The sequence below is a fragment of the Patiria miniata genome, unplaced genomic scaffold (assembly GCF_015706575.1).
Source record: "Patiria miniata isolate m_02_andy unplaced genomic scaffold, ASM1570657v1 HiC_scaffold_15, whole genome shotgun sequence".
NCBI classification, from domain to species: Eukaryota; Metazoa; Echinodermata; class Asteroidea; order Valvatida; family Asterinidae; genus Patiria; species Patiria miniata.
In genome coordinates this window covers 5,211,569-5,224,662 of record NW_024037053.1, presented here as the reverse complement: position 1 = coordinate 5,224,662, position 13,094 = coordinate 5,211,569, and the positions used below count along the sequence as shown (strand labels likewise).

Genomic DNA, 13,094 nt, shown 5'->3' with positions numbered 1-13,094 from the left:
ATCGTTTTTCAAAATGGCGATGGGCTTCAGGACTATTTTCAGGGGTGATCATCTTCAGATGGAAATTTCTCCTAAAAGTCATCAGTTGACCCCCCGAAAATTGAAAAGAAAATGAAAGATGATGAAATAAGTTTGAATTTGATGTGTGTCTCGAACACCTTGGAGAGTTGTGAGTATTTTTCCCGAATTTTTGAAGTGGGAGCATTTACCATTAGGGTCTATGGAACTTTTACTGGTCTGCTAACACAATGGTTTGGTGCAGTCAATGAAACGTGTTTGGCGCCCTCAATATTGAGGGCGCCAAACACAGTTTAATTGCCAAACACGCAGCTGTCTTGCTTGGTGTGTAGTTTGTTTACCTTTCTGCGTTTGTGATTATGGGTCTTTGGTTGAGACCCTCCCACTCCAGTTTCATGCTCTTATTTCATTATCATATTTCTAATATTCATAGGACTGCAGACATGGTGTACAACCTCTGTCTCTCCGTTCCTTTGGAATATTGAGGAGTCTTTGGAACTCGCGTTTACTTCTGAAGTTCTGGCATGTGTAGCTAGCAAACCTTCACGTGGGCTTGATCATCTTCTGTTGTTGTTGGATGAGCCATACTCATAGCCAATGTCATCGCCGATCGCATCATTTCGCATGTCATGACGGCGGTGCAGATAATCCCAAGGTAGAAAAATTCCCTTGATGTCAGTGTTTGCCTAAATGTTGCATCCTGGCGACACTTCTGCGATTGCGTGTGTGTGTGTGTGTGTGTGTGTCTGAGTTTGTCTTTACATTCACTTGTGAACAAAAGATGTCCACATAATGCAGGTTGTGTTGACGTTATGTGGACTAAGCCGTGTCCACATAACGTTTTGCCATTCTGGAAAACAGGTTTAGAGCCTAGAGGCATTTTTGGGTTAGGTTTATCCTTAGCAGAATGAAGAGAAACACTATGGCCTATAGGGAATCATAGAAAAAAAATTGGGTTGAGAGTTTTCACAGTTTAAGTAAAGTTATTTTTTTGTACCGAGTTTTCTTAACTACACGAAAACAAAGGAATGTCCACATAGCATATATAAAACTAACATGGGTATAGTCGTGTTCCCTAACATGGCGCCAGAGTTGTAATGACTCGAGTCAATGACTCGACTCGAGTCTGACTCGAGTCACATTTTTTGGCGACTCGACTCGACTCGAGTCCCGACGGGTAAATGACTCGACTCGACTCGAGTCACGCGAGCAAATAACTCGACTCGACTCGAGTCCCTCATCAGAATGACTCGACTCGACTCGAGGAAGGCTAATAAGACTCGAGTCCCAAAATAAAAGCAAAACTTACTTGCGAAAAATATTTGCAATGACTTACGCTGTGCCGTTCGCGTTGCCAGTTTTTGTTCACGTCACGTTAATGTTCGCGAATAATGTACGTTTATATACAGCGGCAGTCTGTTTCCTTCCTCCATAATGAAACAACAAACATACACCGTGTCGCGGACTCCCACCTTGTAGTTCTATAGCATGTAATGCTAAACCCGGAACCAGACTTAAAACGCATTTCTCAATCCGTGGTTTCATCATTGGTTTCGGGCGATTTTGAAGTTCTTGGTGGAACGCTGGCTAAATTCATGTCCCGATTTCACACACAAAAATGGATACGGACGGGCCCACCTTTAAATAATCAGAAACAGTTTCGTATAATGCAATTAGGTTTTAACGTTGTCAGCGATCAGCGAACAACAAAATCTAGACCGAAGCCAAACCAGTTATAAGACCGAAGTTTCACATCTTCTTATCTGTGACGTGAGCTAGCAATGGGAACTGTTGGTTGGGTACCATACAGCATACTTTATGTCTTTGGATTTCCGTAATAGACTGGTGCCTTGTATTCTTTCTCTCTTGTGTTTGTTGCTTTTTATTGTAATTAAGTGTTCAAATATTTGTGACTCGAATTGACTCGAGCTAAATACTTGACTCGACTTGACTCGACTCGACCACACTCTGTGACTCGACTCGACTCGACTCGACCTTGTTGACCTAATGACTCGACTCGACTCGAGTCACTTCTTTAAAATGACTCGACTCGACTCGAGTCACAAAAATCAGTGACTCGTTACAACTCTGCATGGTGCACTTCGAAGCTTACCCGACTTTCCTCGTGTACATGTACTGTTGCCAAACCTCTTTGTTGACAAACCTCAAATTCATGCAGTGAAATACTAGTACTTTTACCTTATTAATGCTTGCTATTTAACCTCTGTGAACAAATTCGGTTTCATAAAATTTAATCCGAAATTCAAAAACGGTGGCATCCGGAAATTGGGCACAAATAGGCGGAGTGTTCCCTTATTTTCTCATTTTTCAGGGCATTTTCAAAGGGTTCACTTTGCACTTGAAAATAAAATCGGAAAATCACGCCAAAATAATTTTTCCTTCTGACTTTGTTACGGGTAAATAAACTCGCGATTTATGATCAGGAGTGTTTAGAACTTGGATAAATTTCACAGAAACAGTTAAAACTTTTGCTCTAGGTAGGCGCTACATGCGAAAAATCAAAGTGCGCCACGTTAGGGGCCGCGCCACGTTAGGGTACATCAACAATATGTGTGTGTGTGTGTGTATAAAGTCTATGGACACGAATGAGAGTCAAGAAAAAAATGCTGAGTTACTTTCCTAACACAATTGGGAATGTTATTTCTCAGTGCATGCAGTCCCAGATTTAAGTACCGGTATCAGTATCATCATTTTGGCAATCGTGTATAGTGTAGGGCCCCTGTTTTGTTTTGATCAAATTCAAATCAATTTTTTTTTATATTTCTAAAAAATGATGTCAACCTAAAGCAGACTTCTCTCAATGTAATGACACCTTTTGGAATGTTGGTAATTTTTGAACACTAGTAATGCCTTCAAGAGAGAACTGTTCAAAGACAAAAAATGTCTGATTTTCCTATGATTACTGTTACTTTTTGCTCAAACAGCTGATAAAAATCAACCAGTCAAAGTTAGTTCTCTTGGTTGGGGAGTTAGTTGGGTGGTAACGAAGCAGTGGACCAGGCAATCAATTGAGCACACCATTGAGACATGGATCGACCTCCACTGATTGACGGAGCTGTGCTGACTTAGATTGACACCATTGATGATAAAGTAAGTAGCAAGTTTGAGTCCTGTAGGCTATGGGTTTGACCTTGGTTCGATTCCTCTTTTGTTCCAAGGTGTAGCCTTAGTTATCCTTGAATGAATTGAAACATTTTTGGTTCAGATCCTACTGCTTGTTTGGTTTGATTCCTTTTTATTTCAAGTTGTAATCTCAGTTATCCTAGTATGAATTGAGGAGTCCTTGGTTCATGCTTAGTCCAAAAATTGGGGACTCTACATGTATGGGGCATTCATCCAACGTGAGACAGAATTGCGCACAGGCCGTGAGGCCAAAAAAAAATAGTGGGTCTCTGGTCAGACCAAAGTTCTGGACTTGATGTAGTGATTTAAAAAAATATTCTTTGTCTGTACCATCCAAGCTTGGGAAAAAATAGCAAAGTGGTACTGCTTTGTTTGTTTGAGTTCTCATATGGTGTTACATCATTTGACTTGGTGCCCTATCATTTGTCTTGGTGCCCTTGTGCTCCTTAGTGCTAAATATTTGAGGTGGTGCAGCACTAAAGGGCACTGTTGTAGGTACAGACAATTTTAAAGAAAAAAAGAAATTGACTCAACAGATCAAAATTGACGCACAACGATTTTTTATGGCTGAATGGACAATAATGCAAGTGGGGGATTTTTGTTTTCTTTTTATTTTCAGATTTAGTGATATTAATAACCTTTGATAAATGTAGTCACTACTTATGTTTTAAGGAAATTGTATAAAAAATATGGAGTAAGGTCTGGCATGTTTAAAGTAAAACCAATGGGCTTGTTTCATTGTTTTTGCCATGTACCGGTAATGCTGTGGCCGGGTGAGGTGGGGTAGAGGGCGCTATTCAGGACTTTCTTCTGTCACCTTGCAAGATGTAATGATGCCAAGTCACTATAAATTTATATTTCCCGGATTCGTTTGTATCAAAGATATATAACCAGGCATCCTATCCTATCTACAAGGATGGGACTACATGTAATAAAGGGAGCAAAGACACTTCTTCTTCAGTGAAACAATAATTTATTCTTAAAAACTCCAAGAGTTCTCTGAACCAATTTGACATCTTTATTTATAGGACTCAGCTATCATTGCTTGTTCATCTGTCATCCGCTACGAATACCGCAAAATCTTTGGTTGTATACACGTTATCCGACGCAAACTGGTTAACCTATTTTTTTTTTTTAACCTTGTTCCACTCGAGTTTGCAGGATAGCTAATAATGAATACAAGTAAATGTCTCAATCAGTATCAAACATTTTTTTCTCAAATTGACAATATTCAATTTTCTTGACCAGGTGATGGCAGATCTACCAGCTCACTTCACATCAGAGAGCTCTCTTGAGAAGCACTATAGAAACACAGTATAAGGCCCAGGAGAAGGACTGCTTCTCACGGCTAGAACAGACTCGGACCAGAGCTCTCTTGAGAAGCACTATACGGCCCAGGAGAAGGACCGCACCAAGTACATCACTGCATGTATACCTTGCTGATACTTCACAGGGATGGTACGGACTCAGACCAGAGCTCCCTTGAGAAGCACTATACGGCCCAGGAGAAGGACCGCACCAAGTACATCACTACCTTGCTGATGCGTCACAGGGATGGAACAGACTCAGACCAGAGCTCCCTTGAGAAGCACTATACGGCCCAGGAGAAGGACCGCACCAAGTACATCACTACCTTGCTGATGCTTCACAGGGATGGTATGGACTCAGACCAGAGCTCCCTTGAGAAGCACTATACAGCCCAGGAGAACTGCATCAAGTACATCGATCACTACCTTGCTGGTGCTTCACAGGGATGGTACAGACTCAGACCAGAGCTCCCTTGAGAAGCACTATACAGCCCAGGAGAAGGACCGCACCAAGTACATCACTATACCTTGCTGATACTTCACAGGGATGGTACGGACTCAGACCAGAGCTCCCTTGAGAAGCACTATACAGCCCAGGAGGACTGCATCAAGTACATCGATTACTACCTTGCTGGTGCTTCACAGGGATGGAACAGACTCGAAGTACTGCAAAGTAAGACTTTTTCATATTTGAAGAGAAAATGCTCTAACTGTACTTTAAAACGGTTGAGGGAGTAACAGCAAAACAGCCATTCCATGTAAGGGTCATCACCAAACTCAAAAATTGAAGTGAAAGGAATAAATTTTTGTCAGTTATATTTGATAAGAGGAATATTGAAACCATCTAAATCTCAAAAGATTTTTTAAAATAAATCATTTGAATTAAAATTTCAGCCTCCTGAACATGGATGAATTTTGTGGGCGAAACGGAGGGTCAGGGGTATAAATCACAAACTGAGGAAGTAATTGAAGCTCATTCATAAGATTGTGCTTTATCTGCATACATTTGGTAGCTATTCCAGTCTATTTGATAAAACATTGAGAATTTTTCGAAATGTCTTCAGTATTTTCCCACTATTTCATTGTGAAAACACCCTCAAAAATATGTCACGCGAGTCACAAAAAAGGACTTTTTTTTCAGATTACTTAATAACTAGAGAGGGATTCAGCTAGTGCTTGATATTTGTAAATGAAATAGTGGTGGTCTATCAATAAAAGTATGAATATTCTTATTTGCTCTACATTCCTTGTAGAAAAAACTATCTCAAGAATGTCACGCGAGTCACACATGATGTATGTCACGCGAGTCACCAGGGGTGGATCCAGGAATTTTCGCAGGGGGGGGGGGTTTCATCATCCAAAAAATTTAAAAATGTACACACGTTTTTTTCTCTGGACACTCGCTTCCGTAAAATAAAAAACTGGGGGGGGGGGGGGACGGGGGGGGGGGGAGGGGGGCTGGTACCAATTGTCAAATTTGACGATTATTAACACATTACAGAATGGTGTACCGTATTTTGAACAGGCGGACATTAGACCAGTATAATGTTTTTGGGGGTGTCACGCTGGGGGGGGGGGGGGGGGGGGGTCGACTTATTCTTCAGGAATTTGTATGAGAATTTTTTTTTGAACAGAGCTGGGGGGGGGGGTTGACCCCCCCAAAAAACCCTCTTGATCCGCGCCTGGTCACAAGCCAGGAATGTTTCATTTACATGTAATACAAAGAAACAATGCCATAGGCCCTATTAAATTATAGAATTCGAATTAAGTCTTTAAAAGCATTAGTTATGTAACAAGAAATTGAATCAGTTTTTTACAAATGTATATACAGTTTAGTCTCGTTAATACAAACTCGTTCGGACCTAGCCAAATTGTTTGTTATATCAGAATTTTGTACTAAGAGGAACATCAGTCCCATTCATTGTGCACATAAATGCACAGTCGGGACTAAGGCTTTATGTTTGTTATAACCAGAATTTTGTATTAACAGAGTTTGTACAAACGAGATTCGACTGTAATGTATACATTCCGATACAACTGCATCATTAATTGCAGCTCGATCTTACTATTTAAGGAAACTGTGACTCTACATGACCAAGAATTACAACTGTTTTCCTGAAATAATCACCCGTGGATTGATGACATCACTTCGTAACTAAAATTCCAAAACATTTTTTTCTCTCTATGTCATTGTTAAGGATATTGTGTTTAAACCCGATTTCCACCCCCAACATTTGCCAAAGTAAAGGGATAAATAGCAGTTTTCACACTCTTTCATAAGGTATTCACAGGTAAATCATTTTTATTAATATAATATTATGATTTGATTCGTTATACTAAAATTACAGTTATAATGTGAAAGTGAAAAGCTACTGTGTCATGCGAGTCACGCATTTGTGTCACGCGAGTCACATTTTCTTCAGGCCATTTCTTACAACAATGGATATTTGGCACAATACAACTTATGCATGTATTGGGTGAGGGTATTAAGTTCTAAGTTCTGTAAGAATAATTTTTAGAACACTGGTAGATCCATAGGAAAAGCTATTTGAATCAAGGGATGTCAAAAATCCCTTTTTCTATCCTGTCATGCGAGTCACGTCAAAGAAACTGTGATACATGAAAAAATAGCGATTTTAAAGTAATCATATAAAGACTAAACCATAAATTCACAATGCCCTGACTCAAATACATGCTAATTTGAGTTGACTAAATGCCAGGTTAACAACAGTAATGCATTAAAACTTTACATTTTGTTCAAATGTCACGCGAGTCACCATGGAATGGCTGAAAAGATCTTTCTTGCCCGATTTTTATGCTCAGCACAATAAAACTAAGACAGAAAAAAGTTGAAAATCTGTCAAAAGCAGGATTCATCACACTGAATGTTTTTGGGGACTTTTTGATCGGGCACGACCCAATCACCTTTTTGAAATGGTAATAATTATTCTTTGGTTTTTTTTCTGGACAATAATTCTTTACTGGTTTTCTCCTTAACCTACGTGAACTCGCTCGACCTTTATACTTCTGGGTCTACTGGAAGGTCAAAATTGGGTGAATTTAAATTACAGACAAAGGCCTCAAAATCAAAACGAACCACATCTTTTCCAAACAGTTCACGTGATGACGATAAAACCTAGATGGAATTTGAACCCTGGTCCGAAGATGTAAAAGAAATTGTGATGTCATCATGACATCACCTGGTATCAAATTACTAGCGGGTTAACATGAAAATTTGAGAGCTTACTTTTAATTAGGCTATAACTTTATAACAGAACAGAGTAGTATTCTCATTTTAGGTTGTTTCAGACATTGCTACTGGCAATATTTTGATCCAGCATGTCCAGGGCGCATACCATTTGACCTTTACTTCCAGTGTAACTGGAAGTGCAATGATAATAAATTGAACTTGAAGATGGAAGCATTTTGCTACAGAACATGCAAATATTTAGTGAGGAATGTCCAACACAAACATTGGCATGATGACATAATTACACAAAATGGCGCGAACCAGTACATTCACGCAATGCGTCTCTCCAACTAGGGCTCTCAAAAGTTGTCAAAAAGGGACAATCTACTGTTTGTGCACGTAATCTTTATAATCAGCCTAGATATACATGCACCTAGGGCATGTAGGCCTGGTACTTTTCAATCATATTCTCAAAGGTGGCTTAAGTTCAAAACGTAAAATGCACTCAAATTTGATCAAATTGTCTACTCAGAATATTTATTTATTTATTTATTTCAACCGGATCCAACAGCAGCCAAATCGCCAATTACAGTAGCACCAAAAAAAATTGCAAACCAATAGTGTCACCAGAGTTACTCTTTACATCTTGCGCTTAACTTTCCAGGTTGTTAACTTGTTGAATGCCTTGTTCACGCTGTTCAACGCCATCATTTCCAACTATGACGTCTAAAAGGTAAATATTTCATATGACCCAGCAGATTGTTGTAACCAGTTCGCGCTGGACTATTTTGACATTGACCAGACCAAGACTGGCTTCAAGCTGTCATCTACGGGTAGCTTGCTGCAAGCAGGCCACTGACAGACATTTCGGGCCTCGCTTGTTGCGTGTTTATCCATCATCCATTCCGATTACAGCAAAACCTTGCGTGTATACACGTTGTCTGATGTGAACTGGTTAAGCAAAATCTGCCATATCACAGGAAGTTATTTGAAAGGGTACTTGCAATAGATTATACTTAATACACTTATCCAAGTTCATTTATTATGGTAAATATGCAAAAATGAAATGATCAACAATACATCGACAGAAAGCACTTCACCTGTTACCCCTTAACTTGATTCTACCATCTTAGATCTGTTTTACTATTAGAGTACTTTGCAAGCTATGCTAATAATTTGTAGTCTTGCATATTGACTGCTTCGAGTGGCATTATAAAACAGGTCTAGGAGGCTAGTTTGATTATGCCACTCAAAGTAGTCAGTATTAAAATGGAAGGTGTCATAGTCCTTTTAGCCATGTACATGTAGACGGAAAATAGCAAATACTATGTGATGCACACTCTCGGCCACTGAAAAACACAGAATCTGTGGGTGCGGTGATATAATTACAAAAAGTCACTTGCATTATCATTGTCAACATTACTCGGCTGTTCGCAGGCGTAGTCATGACAATCACTCAGAGGTTAAGTCGATGCTACCATGCATGGTTACTAGTTCAGTGAAAAAGCATGCAAATATGTACGTTCTATTATAATATCTGAAAGCAAAATTAACCAGTGTTGAATAATAATATCTTGCCAAGGTTGAAACCATCAGCGAAGTCTACATGTTGGTCTCTGGCCTACCGATCCGTATTGGCAGCCGTCATGCTGGTATGGTCGCCTCTGCTGCATGGCATCTCCTGGAAGTACGTTGGACTTTCATCATGCCACACAAACAAGATGAGAAACTCAAACTCCGAATCGCTATTCACTCAGGTTAGATCATAGTCTTTGCTTGTGGTTGAGATACTTAAGATAAATAGATCACAAATACATCAGAAGTCCAGTCACAAGTACCTCACAAGTCTAGTCACAAGTAAATCACAAGTCCAGTCACAAGTACATCACAAGTCCAGTCACAAGTAAATCACAAGTCCAGTCACAAGTAAATCACAAGTCTAGTCACAAGTAAATCACAAGTCCAGTCACACAAGTACATCACAAGTCTAGTCACAAGTACATCACAAGTCCAGTCACACAAGTACATCACATGTCCAGTCACAAGTACATCACATGTCCAGTCACAAGTACATCACAAGTCCAGTCACAAGTACATCACAAGTCCAGTCACAAGTAAATCACAAGTCCAGTCACAAGTACATCACAAGTCCAGTCACACAAATACATCGCATGTCCAGTCACAAGTACATCACAAGTCCAGTCACAAGTACATCACAAGTCCAGTCACAAGTACATCACAAGTAAAGTCAAGATTCTGGTACATAAGAAATAATGTCATTTTAAAAGACACCAGTGTCGCATTATAAATTAAGTATGCTTTCTTTTTTTCCACAGAGTTGTGTGAGTGCAATGCACAAACTCTTCACTGCTGAGGCAGACACTGACCGGAAAGTACAAATCGCTGATCAACTCGACAGATTACTAGCACTAACCACTCAGTGGATAGGACATTACAGCGGATATCTGATCAAACAACCAGACACATATGCAGAAGTAAGTTACCTCTGTTGCACTGTTCACCAACTTCTTTTGTTATTGGCTGTGTTCGCTTGGGTCACTCTCTGGAGCATTGAATTTGTGATCTGCGGGTAATTCTACAGGTTATGGATTCAAGTCCAATCTGGGGTTACTGGCGTGTGCGCCCTTGGGCAAGACACTTTGTCACTCATTGGTTCTCCCCGCCCAGGAGTAAATTGGTACCTGTGAGGGCAGAGATGGTTGTTTTGATTGACTTGAACTGCTTTGTGCTGAAATGGGAGCATCGAGCTGTATACTCCCTAGGGAGCTGAGATTGTCTTAGGAATGTTTCATTGGCCCAATGAGCAGGGTACTAATTATGTAGCGCCTTGAGCACCAATAATGGTAGTTACATGCGCTTTATAAGTACACATTTTTGATATTGTTATTATTATTAATATAATCTCGAGAGTTTAATGTTATCATAAGCATGCACAGAATGGCTGCTGCAATAATAGAAGGTAATTCTTTATAAAGAATAAGGTTTTAGTGTGGAAATACGTGAATACAGTTCGCATTAAACAAACAAAATATGAGAATAGACTTTAAACTTTGAGTTTGGCAATGTTTACCCTATCATCTTTTGAAATCATGTGATTTAGCGGGGTGCAGAAGCATATTTCCCAATTGGCTTCTTCTAAACTTTTAGATTTATTTCTTATTTCCTCGCCGCCCAATTTCAGGTCCTTTTTACATTGCTAGAGGGCAGCATACTACCCGGCCAGTGTGGTGACACTTTGTTAGATCTAACAGCAGCTCTACTCAATGCAAGCCAGTGTGACATACGCAATGATGTCATTACCCATCTTGTCAGATCAGTGAGTATTAAATTGCTCCAATACTGCACTCATCTATAGCCACAAATTGAATGGCAAGGAATCAGAAAAAGGCAGTAAGTCCATGGATCAGGGCTAACATTATCTTAAGATTTGATTTCTCCTTTCAATTTTAGTCTTTGTAGGTGTTCAGCAGCCACTACTCACAGCTACAGGTTTTGGGATTCAGCCAGCAACTTTTCTCCATGCGCTCATTTGAAAAGGTTTGTCCCATCAGTTCTTTTTGTTTGTTCAGTTTGCCTGCATCATAGATTTGTCGCCATTTTGTGTCGGAAATCAGTAGGTTTTTCTCGAAATGACCTTAGTTTCATCCAGTTTCATTTAAGCTTTTCCACATCAACTTGACGATTTCAACTGATGATAATGCATGCTTACTGTTTCTTACCATATTACTTAGGACACATTGCACCCTTTGCTGCTTTTTTGCCATACTGGGATTGGCGGCAAGTCTACCTCATCAAACCATGACATCCTACTCACACTGTGTAGTCTGGTGCTCCATAAGCAGTCCTCAACAACAGATGGATCAGTTCTGGAGAGTCATGAACCATACCTCATGGACTTCAGTTTTGATGTTTATAAAAGGTAAGAACTGAGTTGTTCAATGTTATACATTAGATTGAGTTGTTGTCAGACATGACAACTGTTGAAAGGATAGATTCTTGAAATTCAACAACAATTAAGAATATATATCTTGTTTCATTTGTAACTTTTTTGCTAAATAGCCAATCCAAGAGCAAGAAGAAACAAGAAACGAGCGGACAACTTCCCAGAATATCTCCTGTCCCTCCTTGAATTCAGTCCTGAGTTACTGAGACAAGACAACGTAGTATCAGTGTTGTGGGCTGCCCTCGTGTGCCTAGCACCAGGTAAGACAAGGTTTTATTCTGAAGATTGTTGTAATTCACCTGAGATTTCTAAAACGAGAATTACATGTAGGAGCAACTTTTGGCAAGAATCATTGTTTGGCTGTCTTCATGCAAACCCATGTTGCTAGTAGTGCGCAGGTATAATTATGTAATAATTAACCACTTACAGAGTGTGTTTTTTCCTTCCTCTTTTGACAGACCTCTTGACAAGGCGAGAGTTGTTCCCAAACTCAAGAGTCTCATAACGACATTGGGGGATGTTGCTGAAAATCAGAAAGATGAGACAGTCAAAGGTATGTGACTTCAGCATTTTTAATGCCTTAGGAATTCATAAATTTACAACTTGATTAATAGATCAAATGTTATGAAACTCTTTGACAATGGCCTCTGGTTTATGTCTCTTTGAAGCCCAAGTTTCTTTTTTCCCCGAGTATCCTAAAACCAGAAAACTGATGTTCTCATTTTGTTTGTGTTTATTTGTTCAGACATGCTTCTGTATCTGCTGTCGGTGGCCGAGTGCTCATTGCTACAGTGTGGCCAGGGCCAACCCATGCAGTCCTTAGTACAGGAAGACTTTGTTTGGAATATTCTGAGGTACTTATTGTCTTTGTTTTGTTAAGAGAGAAATGCTAGGTCGCAGGATGACCCACCATTTATAAAATGTGGTACCCCGTGCTTACATCAGACACTTTATAGCAAGAGATTGGTTTTTTGTTTGCTGGTTTTGGTATGGATGTCGCAAATGATTAACCCAGCTAGTCAGAAACCAGGATGGCAGCTTTCTCGCTGCAGATAAACTGAAGCTCATTCGTCCAGCTCTACAGCCCAATCTGTCCTCTCCACACAAGAAGGTTCGATCAAATATTTGAACAGATTCCACAAAACTGAATTTTAATATACTTTTTCTCGTATTCATATGTCCTCTGACTGACTGTGACTGTCTGAGATTTCTCTTGAGTAAGAACTTTTCATTTTTTCATTCATCTTTTCTTTTTGGTAGGTTCGGACGTTGACCCTACGGATATTATCCCAGTTCCCAGTCAAACTCTCTACCATACCAGACCTGGTAAGTAGAAATATTCGGGGGGGGGGGGGGGAAATCTGCTATTTGCAAAACAACAAATGAAACTGAATTTGTTGGTATGTCTTAACCAAAATTCAAAGGGAAATGGACTTCAAAAAAGCACCTGGTGAGCAAAGACATTTACAAA

The 13,094-nt window shown here is 39.8% G+C and overlaps 1 long non-coding RNA gene and 1 pseudogene across 1 annotated transcript; both read left to right on the top strand.

Moving 5' to 3' along the window:
• Positions 1-348: 348 nt before the first annotated feature.
• On the top strand, positions 349-4,452 carry LOC119722558. Its single transcript, XR_005270452.1, has 3 exons — positions 349-673; positions 2,964-3,129; positions 4,411-4,452. It is a non-coding gene; the product is annotated as an uncharacterized LOC119722558 (long non-coding RNA).
• A 672-nt stretch (positions 4,453-5,124) lies between these two features.
• The window catches only part of LOC119722557, a 29,536-nt pseudogene continuing 21,566 nt past the window's right edge, over positions 5,125-13,094 (top strand).